Source organism: Carcharodon carcharias, chromosome 35 (assembly GCF_017639515.1).
Source record: "Carcharodon carcharias isolate sCarCar2 chromosome 35, sCarCar2.pri, whole genome shotgun sequence".
NCBI classification, from domain to species: Eukaryota; Metazoa; Chordata; class Chondrichthyes; order Lamniformes; family Lamnidae; genus Carcharodon; species Carcharodon carcharias.
Window position 1 is genome coordinate 7,491,740 of NC_054501.1, and position 18,900 is coordinate 7,510,639.

At 57.2% G+C, this 18,900-nt stretch overlaps 1 protein-coding gene across 1 annotated transcript in view; it reads left to right on the forward strand.

Annotated features, from left to right (window-relative positions):
* Nucleotides 1–11,139: 11,139 nt before the first annotated feature.
* LOC121272808 (GATA-binding factor 2-like) overlaps nucleotides 11,140–18,900 on the forward strand; it is a 33,848-nt gene continuing 26,087 nt past the window's right edge. Inside the window, exon 1 of the mRNA XM_041179598.1 lies at nucleotides 11,140–11,276. The gene's annotated coding sequence lies outside the window, so the exon portion shown is untranslated. The remainder of the gene's footprint in view (nucleotides 11,277–18,900) is intronic.

The window sequence follows — 18,900 nt, forward strand, 5'->3', positions numbered from 1 at the left end:
GACGCTGGATCATTAGTTCAGCCTCTGGGTTACTAGCCCAGCAGCAGAACCACCAGACTACCGTTTCCTCTCTACAATGCTTCTCATGACCACAGGACATCCAAAGTGACTGCCAATGAGCGACTCCTGGACCTGCGCTCACTGTTGTAGGAGTTGCGCCAGTCAATTTGCGCGCGGCAAGCCCCCACAAACAGCGATGTGGGAATGACCTGGATTGTCTAGGGTTTTTTTTTGTGTGTGACGATTTTGAGGGATAACTCTTTCTCCCCTTCGCACCCACCCCCCCCCTTCCCCGCCACCCATCTCCACTTCCCCGCCACACTCCTCTTTGAAATGCTGCCATGAGACTTTATCAGCCCACGAGAAAGGTGGTGGTGGCACCTCCAGACAGCGCAGCACTCCTTCGGCGCCGCGCTTGATTTTGCGTTGGACACGTCGCCACTGTTCGCCACTGCAGGAGCGAGTTCCACATCCTCGCCACTCTCTGGGTAAAGACGTTTCTCCTGAAATCCCACCCCCACCCCCAAGCCCCCGATTGGATTTCTTGGGGACCCTCTCACATTGACGGCCTCTCGCTTCCCAAAAAGAGGAAACATCCTGTCCCTCTCCTCTCGATCAAAACTTTCCATCGTCTTAAAGACCTCGATGAGGGTCTTTATCAGGACCCTCCCCCCCCCACCCCCACCACCTCAGCTGCCTTTATTCAATCCTTCCTTAATTGGACGCCCCTATGTTCCTGGGATCACCCTCGTAAATCTCCTCCACGCCCTCTCCAGCGCCTCCACATGCTGTTTTATAATATGGCAACCAGAACCGGAGTCAGTGCGCCAAACCAAGGTTCGATCGAGGTCCCAGTGTGGCTGGGTCCAGGGTTCGGTTGCTACACTGACCCTGCCCTGGGTGAATACCAGCCAAAGGGAAGCGAATGTGCCTTTCTCCGAGTTTCGCTTTGCGAAAGGGAACGCTCTTTGTGACTCCAGAGCTTAGTTGGTGGAAACCAGAGTTAAGCCTGGCCACTCCCTTGAGAACACTGCTGAGTTTTCTGAGTTCTGGGTGTGAGGCAGCTACCGGGTCACTTCAGTAGAAGATCAGTTCCTCGGAAACAAGCTTATCTCGCCAGCCCAGACCCTTCCAGTTCTATCTGCAGTGTTTGGGTGAGTGAGCGCGCACGAGTGATGTCAAACGCAGCCTGAGGCTGAACATGAGAGATGAAGGGAAAGCAAGCAGTGAGGGAATAGAGAGAGAGAGAGAGTGAGAGTGAGGGGGGACACCGGGTTTAGCTGGACAGCCGCGAATAAGCAGCCCTCGGACGAGAGAGAGAAAACCGGAAAAGAGGGGAGCTGAAGAATCAGGAAAGGAAGTCACCTTGCTGTCCTGCCGGCTGAAGCGGCTGGTAATTTGTACACAGCAAGATCCCAACGTAGCAAAATAAACGAGTTCCATTTGTTCGTTGTGTGGTGAGGTGGTCAGGAAGGTAGAAGATACAGAGTAGAGCTCCCCTTACACTGTCCCCATCAAATACTCCCAGGACAGGTACAGCACGGGGTTAGATACAGAGTAAATCTCCCTCTACATTGTCCCCATCAAACACTCCCAGGACAGGTACAGCACGGGGTTAGATACAGAGTAAAGCCCCCTCTACACCATCCCCATCAAACACTCCCAGGGCAGGTACAGCACGGGGCTAGATACAGAGTAAAGGTCCCTCTACACCGTCCCCATCAAACACTCCCAGGACAGGTACAGCACGGGGTTAGATACAGAGTAAAGGTCCCTTCATCTTGACCTAATAGTATGCTCCTTTGAGATTGGGATTATGACAGTCACCTGTCGGGGTTCTTTCGATGTTGCTCTCTTCAGATTCACTCTGTGCCATCTTTGACCCAGAAGTTGCTGTTCTTGATGCCAGACACGCTTTAATTTGGAGCCAGAGCAGGAGTAGGCCATTCGGCCCCTCAAGCCTGCCTCCACCATTCCATGAAGGTCCTGGCTGACCTGATTGTTCCTCAACTCCACTTTCCTGTCTGCTCCCACAATAACCCTCAACTCCCTTGCCGACTAAAAGTCTGTCTAACTCGGCCTTGAATATATTCAGTGAGCCGGCCTCCGCTGCTCTCTGGGGGGGGGGAGAGAATTCCACAGACTGACCACCCTCTGAGAGAAGAAATTCCTCCTCGTCTCCGTCTTCAATGGGAGACCCCTCATTCTGAAACTGTGCCCCCCCTCCCCTCCTCCCCTCGTTCTAGATTCCCCCACGAGGGGGGGAAACATCCCCTCAGCATCCACCCTGTCAAACCCCCCTCCCCTCAGAATCTGACATGTTTCAGTAAGATCACCCCTCATTCTTCTAAACTCCAATGGGTAGAGGCCCCAACCTGCTCAACCTTTCCCCATCAGACAAACCCTCTTCGTCCCAGGAATCAGCCGAGTGAACCTTCTCTGAACGGCTTCCGATGAGAGTCTGTCCCTCCTTAAGTAAGGAGACCAGAACTGTCCACAGAGCCCCAGGAGCGGCCTCACCAACGCCCTGTCCGGTTGTTGCAAGACTTCCCCACTTTTATACTCCATCCCACCCCCCCCTCGCAATAATGGACAACTTGCCTTCCTAATGACTGGCGTGCTAACCTTTTTGAGATTCACATGCCAGGGCACTCCTCCTAAGCCAGTTTTGTGAAGTCAATCGACTCCCCCCCACCACCCCCCCCCAACCCCTTTCTGTTGATATTACAGTTTCATCGAAGGAGAAAAAGAGAGAGGGAGGGAGGGGCTGGGGATGGTGGAGGGAGGAAGGGAGAGAACAGCGCCCGTGACCTTGCTCCCAGAGTCACATGAGGGCAGGGTGGGCTAAACCACCCTCCTTGCAGGAGCGAGGGCCCAAAGCGGGGCAGGAGCTGGCCCTGCTAACGCTCGGAAATGTCCAAACCCCTGCCCTTGGAGGGGAGAGGGAGAGAGAAAGAGAGAGAGAGAGAGAGAGAGAGAGAGAGAGAAAATAGAAAATGACTGTTCAGATTTCTGCAGCACTTATGAGCCAACAATTGCCTCTGATCAGATAAAAGCCTTATCAGTGACAAACAGTTAGAGGAGATGGGTGGCATCATCCACAGAGTAGGACACAGAGATCATTCGGCACAGTCTGCGCTCTAGATTATGAAGTGTGTTTGGTGGGACCCAGGAGCACGTCTGTGGAGCTGACACAATATTTCTCTTATTTTTAATTGGGTTGGAGGGGAAGGGGAGATATGAAATTTATCCAAATTATGCGTGATGCTATCATCTCAACTCAATTCCTTTACCACAAGTCTCGCTTAACGGTTTCTCTAATCAAGGCCCCATTTCAAGTTCCTGCCTCCAACCTGCTAGATTTTGTTTTCTTTCCCTCTCACGAACACCGCCCGCCGGAATCCATTTTTGCCCCAGGGATCAATTTTCCGGGGACTTAATTGAATTTTATCTTCCCGCCCTGTCGCTCGCCCTTGCTTGGGGTGTGTGCCGCTCACCCACCCACCACCCCCGCTTCTGAGCCCCGGGTCAGAATGTTGTGGGTCCCGTGCTCGAGATTTGAGCCCACTTTTGACGCTTCAGCGACAGTACTGAGGGAGTGCTGCACTGCCGGAGGTGCCGTCTCCCCGGGTGGGTAGCGTTCTCACCCCGACTCGGAAAGTCGTGGGCTCGAGTCCCGCACTGGAGACTCGAGCACGGAAACCCAGGCCGACGCTCACCGGTGCAGTACCGAGGGAGTGCCGCACTATCACAGTGCCGAGCACACTATCGCGGTGCCAAGTGTGAGCTGCGGTGCCGAGGGTGGGCCGCACAGTCACAGTGCTGCGGGACTATTGTGGTGCCGAGGGAGTGCCGCACTGTCGTGGCGCCGAGGGCGAGCTGCACTGTCGTGGCGCTGTGGGTGTCACTGCCGCAGTGCCGAGGGCGAGCTGCACTGTTGTGGTGCCCAGGGCGAGTTGCACTGTCACAGTACCGAGGGAGCATCACGGTACCGAGGCAGTGTCATGGTACCGAGGGAGTGACACGGTACGGAGGGAGTGACACAGTACGAAGGGAGTGTCACAGTACGGAGGGAGTGACACGGTACCGAGGGAGTGACACGGTACCGAGGGAGCGTCGCAGTACCGAGGGAGTGACACGGTACGGAGGGAGTGTCACGGTACCGAGGGACCGTCGCGGTACAGAGGGAGCGACGCAGCACCGAGGGAGCGACGTGGTACTGAGGGAGCGACGCGGTACCGAGGGAGCGACGCGGTACTGAGGGAACGACGTGGTACCGAGGGAGGGTCACGGTACCGAGGGAGCACCACGGTACAGAGGGAGCTACACGGTACAGAGGGAGCGACACTGGACCGAGGGAGGGTCACGGTACCAAGGGAGGGTCGTGGTACCAAGGGAGGGTCGCGGTACCGAGAGAGCGCCGTGGTACAGAGGGAGCGCCGCGGTACAGAGGGAGCGACGCGGTACAGAGGGAGCGACGCGGTACCGAGGGAGCGCCGTGGTACAGAGGGAGCGACGCGGTACAGAGGGAGCGACGCGGTACCGAGGGAGCGACGCAGTACAGAGGGAGCGATGCGGTACCGAGGGAGCGTTGCGGTACCGAGGGAGTGATGCGGTACAGAGGGAGCGACACGGTACAGAGAGAGCGACGCGGTACTGAGGGAGTGCCGCGGTACAGAGGGAGTGACGCGGTACCGCAGGAGCGACGCGGTACTGAGGGAGCGACGCGGTACCGAGGGAGCGACGCGGTACAGAGGGAGCGATGCAGTACAGAGGGAGGGTCGCGGTACAGAGGGAGCGACGCGGTACAGAGGGAGCGATGCAGTACAGAGGGAGGGTCGCGGTACAGAGGGAGCGATGCGGTACAGAGGGAGCGATGCAGTACAGAGGGAGGGTCGCGGTACCGAGGGAGCGATGCGGTACAGAGGGAGGGTCGCAGTACAGAGGGAGGGTCGCGGTACCGAGGGAGCGCCGCGGTACCGAGGGAGGGTCGCGGTACAGAGGGAGCGACGCGGTACCGAGGGAGTGCCTCACTGTCATGTTGCCGAGGGCGAGCCGCACTGTCAGAGGGTCCCGCCTGTCGGAGGAGAAGCTTAAACGAAGCCGCTCCTGCCCCCTCAGGTGAACAGTAGAAATCTCACGCTGCTATTGGAAAAAGAGTCGGGTGGGGAGTTCTCCCCGGTGTCCCTGGCCAATACTTGTCCCTCCACCAACATCATTAAAAACAGATAACCCGGGTCGTTTTCACATTGCTGTTGGTGGGATCTTGCTGTGCGCAGATTGGCTGCTACATTCCGACAAGTTAGTGCCGTTTAACCAATTGGCTGCCACACTCCCCACGTTACATGATAAAAGCCTCTGTTAAAAAAAAAAATCATCGGACATGATTCTCAGGTAGAAAGAGAAAGCCTTGCATTTAGATAGCGTCTTTCACAGCCTCAGGATATTCCCACAGTGCTTCACTGCGCCACGAAATACTTTTTATTTGAAGCGCAGTTACCGTTATAAGGTAGGAAACGCCCAGCTTGTGCACAGCACGATCCCACAAGCAGCAACGCGACAATGACCAGACAACCTGTTTCTCACGACGTCAATTGCAGGATTAATATTGGCCATGGCACGAGGTGGGGAACCTACCCCCACACCCCCCACCCCACCCCTCCCCGCCCTCACCTCCCTCCTCCCCCACCCCCCCCCAACTTCTTCGAAACGATGGCCGCGGGACCCTTCTGCGCCCACCTGAGAGGCGTGGCCTGGGTTTAAGGCCCCATCGGAAAGTCAGCACCCCCTAGCCAGCGCAGCACTCCCTCAGCGCTGGCACCTCGGGGGTTGGGGGGGCGGGGGTGGTGCCAGCCTGGATTTCTGGCGCTCGACCCTCTCCCGTGCAGTGGCCCTCGAACCCCGCGCGCGGTTCAGGGGGCAGGAGCTGAACCCCCGGCTGACAAGGGCACCAGAGGCGGTCGGACCGCGGTGTAGGCCCACGTCACCGTTCCTTCGCTGTCAAAATCCGGGGACTCCCTTCCTAACTCCCTCGCACCACACGGGACACTGCGGCTGTTCAAGAAGCAGGTAGGAGAGACTAGGACCTGAGGGCACAGCCTCAGAGTAAAGGGAAGACCTTTTAGAACAGAGATGAGGAGAAACTTCTTTAGCCAGAGAGTGGTGAATCGATGGAATTCATTGCCACAGAAGGCTGTGGAGGCCAGGTCATTGAGTGTATTTAAGACCGAGATAGATAGGTTCTTGATCGGTGAGGGGGATCAAAGGTTACGGGGAGAAGGCGAGAGAATGGGGTTGAGAAACTCATCAGTCGCGATTGAATGGCGGAGCAGAGTCGATGGGCCGATTGGCCTAATTTCTGCTCCTATGCGTTATGGTCTAAGAAGGCGGCTCACCACCACCCCCCCCCGCCACCACCTTCTCAAGGGGGCAACTAGGGATGGGCAACGAACGCTGGTCTCTTCAGTGATGCCTACACCCCCTGAAAATGATATTAAAAAGGCCGTGATGGCCAATCGCTGGCCTGAGGGCCTTCCTGGGGCCTACTTCTCGTGTTCTGCAACCCGGTGAGTTTCTGGGCTCCTCATGACTTCCTCCTGTACCTAGCCCTGGTGCACTTAACTCTCCACGGAAGAGGCTTGGCGGGCGGTTGGTGGCGGAAGGGGGCTGGGGTGCCACAGGCCTTTCCTGCTCGGCCCCTCGTTTCTCTAAGAGGGTTGAGATTGTTGGGGGTGGGGGGGTGGGGTTGGTGGGGGGCGGAGGACACGGGTTCAAATCCCCACCCCCGGCCGCTGGTGGAATTAAAAATCCGGTTCACGAATAGGGAATTCGAAAGCACCGGCGATCATCGATTGTCCTAGAAACCCCATCATCTGGGTCACTAATGCCCCTTAGGGAGGGAAATCTGCCATCCTCACCCAGTCTGGCCTACGCGTGACTCCAGACCCCACAGCAATAACTGCCCCTCTGAAAGAAAGCCTCGCCAGTGACGCCCATCCCCCAGGAGAGAGTGGGGAAGAAAGCACCTCTCAGTCAGTTTTACCCAAATTTCAACATTTTTATTTCCAGATTTAAAACAGTTAACGCGATGGGGTTTTGAGGGTGGGTCCAGGCCAGTGAGCTCCACTGAACGGCCCCTTCCTGTGTGACAGGCTCGAGAGGGGCTGAATGGGCCCCCTCACTCCTGTGTAACAGGCTTGAGGGGGACTGAATGGCCTCCTTCTGATCCTGTGTAACTGGCTCAAGAGGGGCTGAATGGCCTCCTCCTGTTCCTGTGTAACTGGCTTGAGAGGGGCTGAATGGCCTCCTCCTGTTCCTGTGGAACCAGCTCGAGAGGGGCTGAATGGCCTCCTCCTGTCCATGTGTAACAGACTCGAGAGGAGCTGAATGGGCCTCCTCCTGTCCCTGTGTAACAGACTCGAGAGGGGCTGAATGGCCTCCTCCAGTTCCTGTGTAACAGGCTCGCGAGGGGGCTGAATGGCCTCCTCCTGTTCCTGTGTAACAGGCTCGAGAGGGGCTGAATGGCCTCCTCCTGTTCCTGTGTAACAGGCTGGAAAGGGGCTGAATGACCTCCTCCTGTCCCTGTGTAACAGGCTGGAGAGGGGCTGAATGGCCTCCTCCTGTTCCTGTGTAACAGGCTGGAGAGGGGGCTGAACGGGCCTCCTCCTGTTCCTGTGTTACAGGCTGGACGGGGGCTGAATGGCCTCCTCCTGTTCCTGTGTGACAGGCTCGAGGAGGGGGCTGAAAGGGGCCTCCTCCTGTTCCTGTGTAACAGGCTCGAGGAGAGGGCTGAATGGGCCTCCTCCTGTTCCTGTGTAACAGACTCGAGGAAGGGGCTGAAAGGGGCCTCCTCCTGTTCCTGTGTAACGGGCTCGAGGGGGGCTGAAAGGGGCCTCCTCCTGTTCCTGTGTAACAGGCTCGAGGAGGGGGCTGAAAGGGGCCTCCTCCTGCTCCTGTGTAACAGGCTCGAGAGGGGCTGAATGGCCTCCTCCTGTTCCTGTGTAACAGGCTCGAGGAGGGGGCCGAAAGGCCTGCTGTTTCTGGCAACCTGACCCTTCTTGCCTTGGCAGGGTGTAGCTGAGTACTCCTGATTCCCAAAGGTTTATGGTCATTCCAGTCCACCTCCCTCCCTCCCCCCACCCAGTAAGCCCATCGAGTTTATATCGCGCCCTGTCGGGGTGTCACACAAATTGAGGCTCGGAGAAACTCTGCTTCTCTCTTGCTTGACAACAAGAGGGGGAGTGCGTGTTCCCAAGATCTTCCTGCTCTCCAGTGACACTGGCGACTCTGGGAATACATCCATCCAAGACTAAAATATCAGTGTCTTGAAAATGCCAGATGGATCTAATCCCCGACACTCGGTCCATCTCGCTGTGTTTCTTGCACCCGGCATTTCTGCTTAGGGCCAAGTAATCTCTGCTACTCTCCTCAGGAAGAAAGGGATTTACATTATTTTTTTACACGTTCACATGTGTCGCTAGCCGGGCCCAGCATTTATCGCCCGTCCCTAATTGCCCCTTGAGAAGGTGGTGGGTGAGCCGCCTTCTTGAACCACTGCAGTCCCTGTGGTGTAGGGAGGGAGCTGCAGGATTTTGACCCAGCGACGGTGAAGGAACGGCCGATATGTTTCCAAGTCGGGATGGGGTGAGTGGGGCTCGGAGGGGGAACTTGCAGGTGGTGGGTGTTCCCCGTGCGTCTGCTACCCTCGTCCTTCTAGGTGGTAGAGGTGGTGGGTTTGGGCGGCGCTGTCGGAGGAGCCTTGGCGAGTTGCTGCAGTGCATTTTGTAGATGGTACACACACACACACACTGCTGCCCCTGTGCGTCGGTGGAGGAGGGGGTGAACGTTTAAGGTGGTGGATGGGGGTGCCGATCAAGTGGGGCTGCTTGGGCTGGAACTACATCGGCCGTCGCCGGGTCAAAATCCTTGGATCTCCCTCCCTAACAGTGCGGTTTGAGCTCAGGGAAGGTGGGGGTTAGGGAGGGAGTTCCAAGGATTTTGACCCAGCGACGGCCGATGTGGTTCCAGCCCAAGCAGCCCCACTTGATTGGCACCCCCACCCACACGGGGACTGCAGCGGCTCAAGAAGGCGGTGGCTCACCCCCAACTTCTCAAGGGGCATTTAGGGATGGGCGATAAATGCTGGCCCACATCCCGTGAATGAGTGAAAATGAAACTCTGTGCAGGATTGGCTTGAAAACACCGAGTGCGTTTTTTAAAAAAAAAAGAATTCTTACAGGCTGCAACCTGGAGGATTGTATACAAGTCTGCCCACACCCCCCCCACCCCCTCCCCCAACTTCAGGAAAGATGTCGAGGACCTCGGAGAGGGTGCGGAGGGGATTCACCAGAACGGTCCCCGGGGATGAGGGGGCCTCAGTTCGTGTGGAGACGCTGGAGGGAGCTGGGAGGGTTCACCTCGGAGCAGGGAAGGCGATGGGGGGAGATTGAATCGAGGCGTTCAAAATCACGAAGGGGGTGCGGGGTGTGGGGGTCTCGATCGAGTAAATAAGGAGAAACTGTGGTGGGAGTGTCGGTAACCGGGTGGGGCGGGGGGGGGGGAAGCAGATTCACCCTCGAAAAGGGGGGAAATTGGAGAAATGCTTGAAGGGGGTAAGTTTGTAGGGCTATTGGGCGGGGGGTGGGGGGTGGTGGGGGGGAGCAGTGTGGGACTAATTGGATAGGCCTTTCAAAGAGCCGGCACAGGCAAGATGGGCCGATTGGCCTCCTTCCGTTCTGTACGAGGCTCCACGATTCTCCAAGCTATGGCCTTACTCGGTTGAATGGGCCCCAGCTGGCCGCAGTGTGGTAGGCTTATCCAGGGCTCGGGCGACGCTGAGGTTCAACGTTAGACTCGGTCAAGACCCAGCAGCTCCCTGTCTCACGCTCGGGCCACCTCTAAACCTCGGCTTGGCGGGAAGTCAGCACGAGTGGGCCATTCGGCCCCTCAAGCCTGCTCTGCCGTCCGACGCGAGGGTGGCTGATCTGCCACCTCAGCTTCACTCTCCCCGCCCCTTTCCCTCGGCGCCCGCGAGTCCCTCGGCGCCGGCGCCGACCCTCCCCCCCCAGCCCCGTCTCGAAATGGCCAACCCCCTCCTTACCCTGATACGGTGACCACCCTCTGCGTGTTCTAGACCCCCCAGCCAGGGAGAAGCAGCCTCTCAACATCGACGCGGTCAAACCGCCGGAGGGTTTCATATGTCGGATACCCCAGGGCCGCCATTGGAAGAGGAGCTGGGGGGTGGGGTGGGGGGGTTGGGGTGGTGGTGGTGGCGGTGGGGGGCGGGGTCGGGGGGGAAGGGTTGTTTCCCTTGGCGTGTTTTACCCCTTCCATCGACACGCCGAAGCTGACAATCCGGCCTCCGCTGCGCGGCTGCCATGGCCGTCTGCCGATCGGCTGGCGCGTCCCCTGCGTCGCCACAGTCACCATACTTCAGCCACGTACTGCCACTGGTGGCTTATTCAGCTTCCGGGTGACCCGAGGCTTGGTGAATGGCGCCACGGCATTGCAAGCTCTTTATTTACCGGGAGACAAGGACACAGCGTGAATCGGCGTGCCAAATACTCCGGTAAGCCGCAGCCCGGTGGTGAGTGTTGACCCCTGAACCCTCCACCCCCCCACCCCCCCCCCCGGCGACACCCGTTGGTCAAGGCGGTGGAGAGCAAGACCCGGCGACACCGGCCAGGGTTACCGAGCTTTGCCCATCGCTGGCGCGGAAGGGTTGGGGGGGGGGGTGGGGTGAGTGGCGGCTGGAAGGCTCCCCCCCCTCCCCACCTCACTACCCCTATCTCCAGTTCGACCCCGTCCGCACAGGCACACCGGAGGGCCACAGGGAGAGGGGAGGGATGGAGGGGGGGGGTGAACAAAAGAAAATAAAAAGGGACAGCGGTAGCAGGACGGAGACTTCCAGAGCAGAGCTGGCGGGGACGCCGGCACTCTGGGGAGGGCTGGTGCTTCAGATTGGGTGGCTTGGCTGGAGGTGGGCCAGGGGGGCAGGGACTGACAATCCTCCAGCTCTCTCCTCCCTCCCTCCCTCCCTCCCTCCGCCCTCACACCAACTCCACTGTCAGCCCAGGCAACATAAAGCTGCCGCTCTTGTATCAGTGAGTTCAATCACCACCACCGCCCCCTCCCTCCCTCCCTCCCTCCCTCCCTCCCTCCTGGTCCCATATCGTTCCTTGAGGAGGGGAGAAAGAGAAAAGAAACTCTGTTGGAACTATTGCTGGCACGAAGATTATTACTCCACTGCCTTTTACTTCTGATAGCTTTTCGACAAGGTTAGTGGCCTTTTCAGATTATCATCTGTTTATCTTTCTGATCTTGAGTGTTTTCTACTCCTTCCCTGAAATGAGTAGATATCGCCTCAATCTCCTTTTTGCAAAAGTTGTCTTTTGAATAGAAGTGTTTCCACCCGCCCCCCACCCCCCACCCCCCACTCCCCACCCCACTCCCCACCGCTTTAATCGGGGCATTATTCACTGGTCAGCCCAGCTTCCCTGAGCTCAAACCCTGCCTCAGCTCCTCCTACCCCATAGCCCCATCCCGTTCGACTATTCCGCTCCTTGAGGCGAGGGCTCTTCCTTGTTCCCTTCTGGTCCCCCCGGCTTGCTGCCGGGGCTTGGGTATCGTCGGCGGGGCCGGTGGTTATTTGCCCCGGCCCCCGTTACCCACCCACCCTCCCCCCCCTCCCCCCCACCGCTCTGAAGGGAGGCTGCCGACCCCCTGAAAGGCTGGCTCTGTGCACCCCCCCTCTCACCCCACCCTCCCCCCGACACCCCCGCCAGGCGTTACCCTGCTGAGCCCTCCCGGCATTTCGCTGAGTTCGATTCAGCGTCCGTAGTACGCCCCGCTCTTCGGCTTGGTGGGGGGGTGGGGGGGGTGGGGTGGGGGAGAGCCGCCCTCTCTAGGGTTGCAGGCTCCGTGCAGGCTGCTGGGCTCCCCATCCCAACGCCAAGGCTGGCGTGAGTCACCCGTGTCGCAGCACAACGCGCACACCGAACAACCCCCACCCTCCCCCCCGTTCCGGGGAAAGGAAGGGGGCATTTCTCCAGCTCCCCCCCCCCCCCACCCCTGTTCCCACAGCCTCAGGATGTCCCCAAAGTGTTTTGCAGCCCTTTTTCCTGTTGAAGCACGCTGGCTGTTATAATGTAGGAAGACGCAGCAGCCGACATGCGCACAGCAAGCTCCCACAAACAGGAGTGAAGTAGCGACAAGGTAGCCTGCCCTTTTCGACTGTGGCTCGGGGCTGATTTAATGGCACTGTGGGATGACGGAGAGCTTCCTTCCCACCCCACCCTGTACTTTGTCAAAACCTTGACGGCGGGATGTCTGGATGAGGGTCAGGGGCTTGGTGTAAGGTCTCTTCTGAAAGACGACACCTCTCGAGCACAACGCTCCCACAGCACTGACCCTCCGACAGTGCGGCGCTCCCTCAGCACTGACCCTCCGACAGTGCGGATCTCCCACAGCACTGACCCTCCGACAGTGCGGCGCTCCCTCAGCACTGACCCTCTGACAGCGCGGCGCTCCCTCAGCACTGACCCTCCGACAGTGCGGCGCTCCCTCAGCACTGACCCTCCGACAGCGCGGCGCTCCCTCAGCACTGACCCTTGGGACAGTTGAATGCGTTGAGCCAAATGCATGGGATTGGGTGTGCCCGTTGTGTACTCTCAGCCTGCTCAAGTGAAGTAATGTTCTGCCACAAGGGCGAGGTGTGGCTGGGCCAGGAGTGGGTGGGAGGGTTTGAGTGGGGCGGTGGGGGGTGTGGGGTGGGGGGGTGGGGGGGTGGTGCGGGCGCTGCTGGTAAGTGGTGTTTGTTGGAGACAAATTTCAGACCTACAAAAGTCTTTCAATCAAACCAACCCCTGCCTGGCAAGTTAATGCCTGTTGCTCACACAGTGCGGTGCCTCTCACCCTGTCGTTTCTGACTGCGGAACCTCCCACCACTGCACCTTTCTGTCCCCCGCCATCTCCATCTTCAATCAGTTGTGCAACACCTAACCGATATCCACTGTACCACAACTGTCTGAAACTGTCCTCTGTCTCTCAGCCATCTGATGGAGGACAGGATTCCACTGGAACAGGCTGGAAGAGGAGTCAGACATTAATGATTCTGGCGATAATTTGTTGCCCCATAGAGATGGGCGAGGTTCCCCGTCAGCTGATTAAAAGCAATTTTGCTGCTCGACAACTACTTACAATTATATAGTGCCTTTAACCTTGTAGCAAAGTCTCCAAAGCGCTTTGCAGGAGTGTAAATCAGACTGGGTTTGACCCCGAGCCAAGTGAGGAGATGTTAGGGGCAGGCGACCAGAAGCTTGGTCAAAGAGGTCCAAGGAGCGGCTTAAAGGAGGGGAGAGAGAGAGAGAGAAAGGTGGAGAGGGCGAGGGAAGGAATTCCAGAGCTCAGGGTCCCCCCCAGGCAGCTGAAGGCACAGCGATGGGAATCGGGGGATGCTCAAGAGGCCGGAACTGGAGGAGCGCAGAGATCTCAGAGGGTTGTAGAAGGTTACAGAGATAGGGAGGGTTGTAGGGGGCTGGAGGAGGTTACAGAGATAGGGAGGGGTGTAGGGGCTGGAGGAGGTTACAGAGATAGGGAGGGTTGTAGGGGGCTGGAGGAGGTTACAGAGATAGGGAGGGTTATAGGGGCTGGAGGAGGTTACAGAGATAGGGAGGGTTGTAGGGGGCTGGAGGAGGTTACAGGGATAGGGAGGGTTATAGGTGCTGGAGGAGGTTACAGAGATAGGGAGGGTTATAGGGGCTGGAGGAGGTTACAGAGGAAGGGAGGGGTGTAGGGGCTGGAGGAGGTTACAGAGATAAGAAGGGTTGTAGGGGCTGGAGGAGGTTACAGAGATAGGGAGGGTTGTAGGGGCTGGAGGAGGTTACAGAGATAAGAAGGGTTGTAGTGGCTGGAGGAGGTTGCAGAGATAGGGAGGGTTGTTGGGGCTGGAGGAGGTTGTAGAGATAGGTAGGGTTGTAGGGGCTGGAGGAGGTTACAGAGATAGGGAGGGTTGTTGGTGCTGGAGGAGGTGACTGAGATAGGGAGGGTTGTAGGAGCTGGAGGAGCTTACAGAGGTAGGGAGGGTTGTAGGGGCTGGAGGAGGTTACAGAGATAGGGAGGGTTGTAGGGGGCTGGAGGAGGTGACAGAGATAGGGAAGGTTGTAGGGGCTGGAGGAGGTTACAGAGATAGAGAGGGTTGTTGCGGCTGGAGGAGGTTGTAGAAATTGTTAGGGTTGTAGGGGGTTGGAGGAGGTGATAGAGATAGGGAGCATTGTAGGGGGCTGGAGGAGGTGAAAGAGATAGGGAAGGTTGTAGGGGCTGGAGGAGGTTACAGAGATAGGGAGGGTTGTTGGGGGCTTGAGGAGGTTACAGAGATAGGGAGGGTTGTAGGAGCTGGAGCAGGTTACAGAGATAGGGAGGGTTGTAGGGGCTGGAGCAGGTTACAGAGATAGGGAGGGTTGTAGGGGCTGGAGGAGTTTACAGAGATAGTGTGGGTTGTAGGGGCTGGAGGTGTTTATAGAGATAGGAAGGGTTGTAGGGGCTGGAGGAGGGTTACAGAGGTAGGGAGGGTTGTAAGGGCTGGAGGAGTTTACAGAGATAGGGAGGGTTGTACGGAACTGGTGGAGGATACAGAGATCGGGAATGTTGTAAGGGCTGGAGGAGGTTGCAGAGATAGGGAGGGTTGTTGGGGCTGGAGGAGGTTGTATAGATAGGTAGGGTTGTAGGTGGCTGGAGGAGGTTACAGAGATAGGGAGGGTTGTAGCGGGCTGGAGGAGGTTACAGAGATAGGGAGGTATGTAGGGGCTGGAGGAGGTTACAGAGATAGGGAGGGTTGTAGGGGCTGGAGGAGTTTACAGAGATAGGGTGGGTTGTAGGAGCTGGAGGTGTTTATAGAGATAGGGAGGGTTGTAGGGGCTGGAGGAGGGTTACAGAGGTAGGGAGGGTTGTAAGGGCTGGAGGAGTTTACAGAGATAGGGAGGGTTGTACGGGGCTGGTGGAGGTTACAGAGATCGGGAGTGTTGTAAGGGCTGGAGGAGGTTACAGAGATAGGGAGTTTTGTAGGGGCTGGAGGAGGTTACAGAGACAAGGAAAGTTGTAGGGGCTGGAGGAGGGTTACAGAGGTAGGGAGGGTTGTAAGGGCTGGAGGAGTTTACAGAGATAGGGAGGGTTGTACGGGACTGGTGGAGGTTACAGAGATCGGGAGTGTTGTAACGGCTAGAGGAGGGTACAGAGATAGGGAGGATTGTAGGGGCTGGAGGAGGGTTACAGAGATAGGGAGGGTTGTAAGGGCTGGAGGTGGTTACAGGGATAGGGAGGTTTGTAGGGGCTGGTGGAGGTTACAGAGATAGGGAGGGTTTTCGGGGCTGGAGGAGTTTGTATAGATAGGTAGGGTTGTAGGTGGCTGGAGGAGATTACAGAGGTAGGGAGGTTTGTAGGGGGCTGGAGGAGGTGGCAGAGATAGGGAGGGTTGTAGGGGGCTGGAGGAGGTTCCAGAGATAGGGAGGGTTGTGGGGTCTGGAGGAGGTTACAGAGATAGAGAGCTTTGTAGGGGGCTGGAGGAGGTGACAGAGATAGGGAGGGTTGTAGAGGCTGGAGGAGGGTACAGAGATAGGGAGGGTTGTAGGGGCTGGAGGAGGTTACAGAGATAGGGAGGGTTGTAGGGGCTGGAGGAGGTTACAGAGATAGGGAGGGGTGTAGGGGCTGGAGGAGTTTACAGAGATAGGGAGTGTTGTTGGGGCTGGAGGAGGTTACAGAGATAGGGAGTGTTGCAGGGGCTGGAGGAGGTTACAGAGATAGGGAGGGGTGTAGGGGCTGGAGGAGTTTACAGAGGTAGGGAGTGTTGTGGGGGCTGGAGGAGGTTACAGAGATAGGGAGGGTTGTAGGGGCTGGAGGAGTTTACAGAGATAGGGAGGGTTGTCGGGGCTGGAGGAGGTTACAGAGATAGGGAGGGGTGTAGGGGCTGGAGGAGGTTACAGAGATAGGGAGGGTTGTAGGGGCTGGAGGAGTTTACAGAGATAGGGAGGGGTGTAGGGGCTGGTGGAAGTTACAGAGAAAGGGAGGGTTGTAGGGGCTAGAGGAGGGTACAGAGATAGGGAGGATTGTAGGGGCTGGAGGAGGGTTACAGAGATAGGGAGGGTTGTAAGGGCTGGAGGTGGTTACAGGGATAGGGAGGTTTGTAGGGGCTGGTGGAGGTTACAGAGATAGGGAGGGTTTTCGGGGCTGGAGGAGTTTGTATAGATAGGTAGGGTTGTAGGTGGCTGGAGGAGATTACAGAGGTAGGGAGGGTTGTAGGGGGCTGGAGGAGGTGGCAGAGATAGGGAGGGTTGTAGGGGGCTGGAGGAGGTTCCAGAGATAGGGAGGGTTGTGGGGTCTGGAGGAGGTTACAGAGATAGAGAGCTTTGTAGGGGGCTGGAGGAGGTGACAGAGATACGGAGGGTTGTAGAGGCTGGAGGAGGGTACAGAGATAGGGAGGGTTGTAGGGGCTGGAGGAGGTTACAGAGATAGGGAGGGTTGTAGGGGCTGGAGGAGGTTACAGAGATAGGGAGGGGTGTAGGGGCTGGAGGAGTTTACAGAGATAGGGAGTGTTGTTGGGGCTGGAGGAGGTTACAGAGATAGGGAGTGTTGCAGGGGCTGGAGGAGGTTACAGAGATAGGGAGGGGTGTAGGGGCTGGAGGAGTTTACAGAGGTAGGGAGTGTTGTGGGGGCTGGAGGAGGTTACAGAGATAGGGAGGGTTGTAGGGGCTGGAGGAGTTTACAGAGATAGGGAGGGTTGTCGGGGCTGGAGGAGGTTACAGGGATAGGGAGTGTTGTAGGGGCTGGAGGAGGTTGCAGAGATAGGGAGACTTGTAGGGGCTGGAGGATGTTACAGAGATAGGGAGGGTTGTAGGGGCTGGAGGAGGTTACAGAGATAGGGAGGGTTGTAGGGGCTGGAGGAGGTTACAGAGATAGGGAGGGGTGTAGGGGCTGGAGGAGTTTACAGAGATAGGGAGTGTTGTTGGGGCTGGAGGAGGTTACAGAGATAGGGAGTGTTGCAGGGGCTGGAGGAGGTTACAGAGATAGGGAGGGGTGTAGGGGCTGGAGGAGTTTACAGAGATAGTGAGTGTTGTGGGGGCTGGAGGAGGTTACAGAGATAGGGAGGGTTGTAGGGGCTGGAGGAGTTTACAGAGATAGGGAGGGTTGTCGGGGCTGGAGGAGGTTACAGGGATAGGGAGTGTTGTAGGGGCTGGAGGAGGTTGCAGAGATAGGGAGAATTATAGGGGCTGGAGGAGGTTATAGAGATAGGGACGGCTGTAGGGGCTGGAAGAGGTTACAGAGATAGGGAGGGGTGTAGGGGCTGGAGGAGGTTACAGAGATAGGGAGGGGTGTAGGGGCTGGAGGAGGTTACAGAGATAGGGAGGGTTGTAGGGGCTGGAGGAGTTTACAGAGATAGGGAGGGGTGTAGGGGCTGGTGGAAGTTACAGAGAAAGGGAGGGTTGTAGGGGCTGGAGGAGGTTACAGGGATAGGGAGTGTTGTAGGGGCTGGAGGAGGTTGCAGAGATAGGGAGAATTGTAGGGGCTGGAGGATGTTACAGAGATAGGGAGGGTTGTCGGGGCTGGAGGAGGTTGCAGAGATAGGGAGAATTATAGGGGCTGGAGGAGGTTACAGAGATAGGGAGGATTGTAGGGGCTGGAGGAGGTTATAGAGATAGGGACGGCTGTAGGGGCTGGAAGAGGTTACAGAGATAGGGAGGGGTGTAGGGGCTGGAGGAGTTTACAGAGATAGGGAGGGGTGTAGGGGCTGGTGGAAGTTACAGAGAAAGGGAGGGTTGTAGGGGCTGGAGGAGGTTACAGAGATAGGGAGGGTTGTAAGGGATGGAAGAGGTTACAGAGGTAGAGGGGATTGAACTGAAGCTATACAGATGCTGTCTAAACAGGCCTTGAATATATTCAATGAGCCAGCCTCCACTGCCCTTTGGGGAAGGGAATTTCACAGACTAGTGAGTCTTTGACGGAAGAAGTTCCCCCTCATCTCTGTCTTAAATGGGAGACCCCTCATTCTGACACTGTGCGCCCCCCTCACCCTCCCGCCAGTTCTCTTATCCCTCACGAGGGGGAACATGCCCTCGGCTCGGCTCTCAGCCCTTCTACTATTCTGGGTCAGGAGGGTCTGAGAACTCACTCGAGTCCTACAGTCCAGGTCCGACTCTCCCCAGTGCCAGTGTTGAGGGACATCAGCTGAGAATGTTAAAGGGTGGACACCACTGACTGTTCAGGTGGACAGGACGTTGGGCGATGTTAGATAAACAAAGCATCCTCTGTAAACAATTACGAGAAGCAGACTCTGAACTGAGGTATGATATCAGAATGAAGATTGAACGGGGAGGATTGTCCGACAGTCTGCCGATCCATTTTTGCCCCAGTTCGAGTATGAACATACAAGCTAGGAGCAGAAGTAGGCCACTCGGTCCCTCGAGCCTGCTCCCCCATTCAGTCAGGTAATGGCTGATCTGAATGTAACCTCAGCCCCACATTCCCACCCACCCCCGATAGCCTTTCACCCCCTTGCCTACCAAGAATCCATCCACCTCGGCCTTAAAAATATTCAGAGACTCTGCTCCCACCGCCTTTGGAGGAAGAGAGTTCCAAAGACTCACGACACTCTGAGAGAAAACATTCCTCCTCATCTCTATCTTAAATGGGCGACACCTTATTTTTAAACAGTGACCCTTTAGTTCTAGATTCTCCCACAAGAGGGAACATCCTCTGCACATCCACCCTGTCCAAGACCCCTCAGGATCTTAAAGGTTTCAATCGAGTTGCCTCTCACTCTTCTAAACGCCAGCAGATACAAGCCTGGTCTGTCCAACCTTCCCTCATAAGACAACCCGCCCATTCCAGGTGTTAGTCTGGTCAACCTTCTCT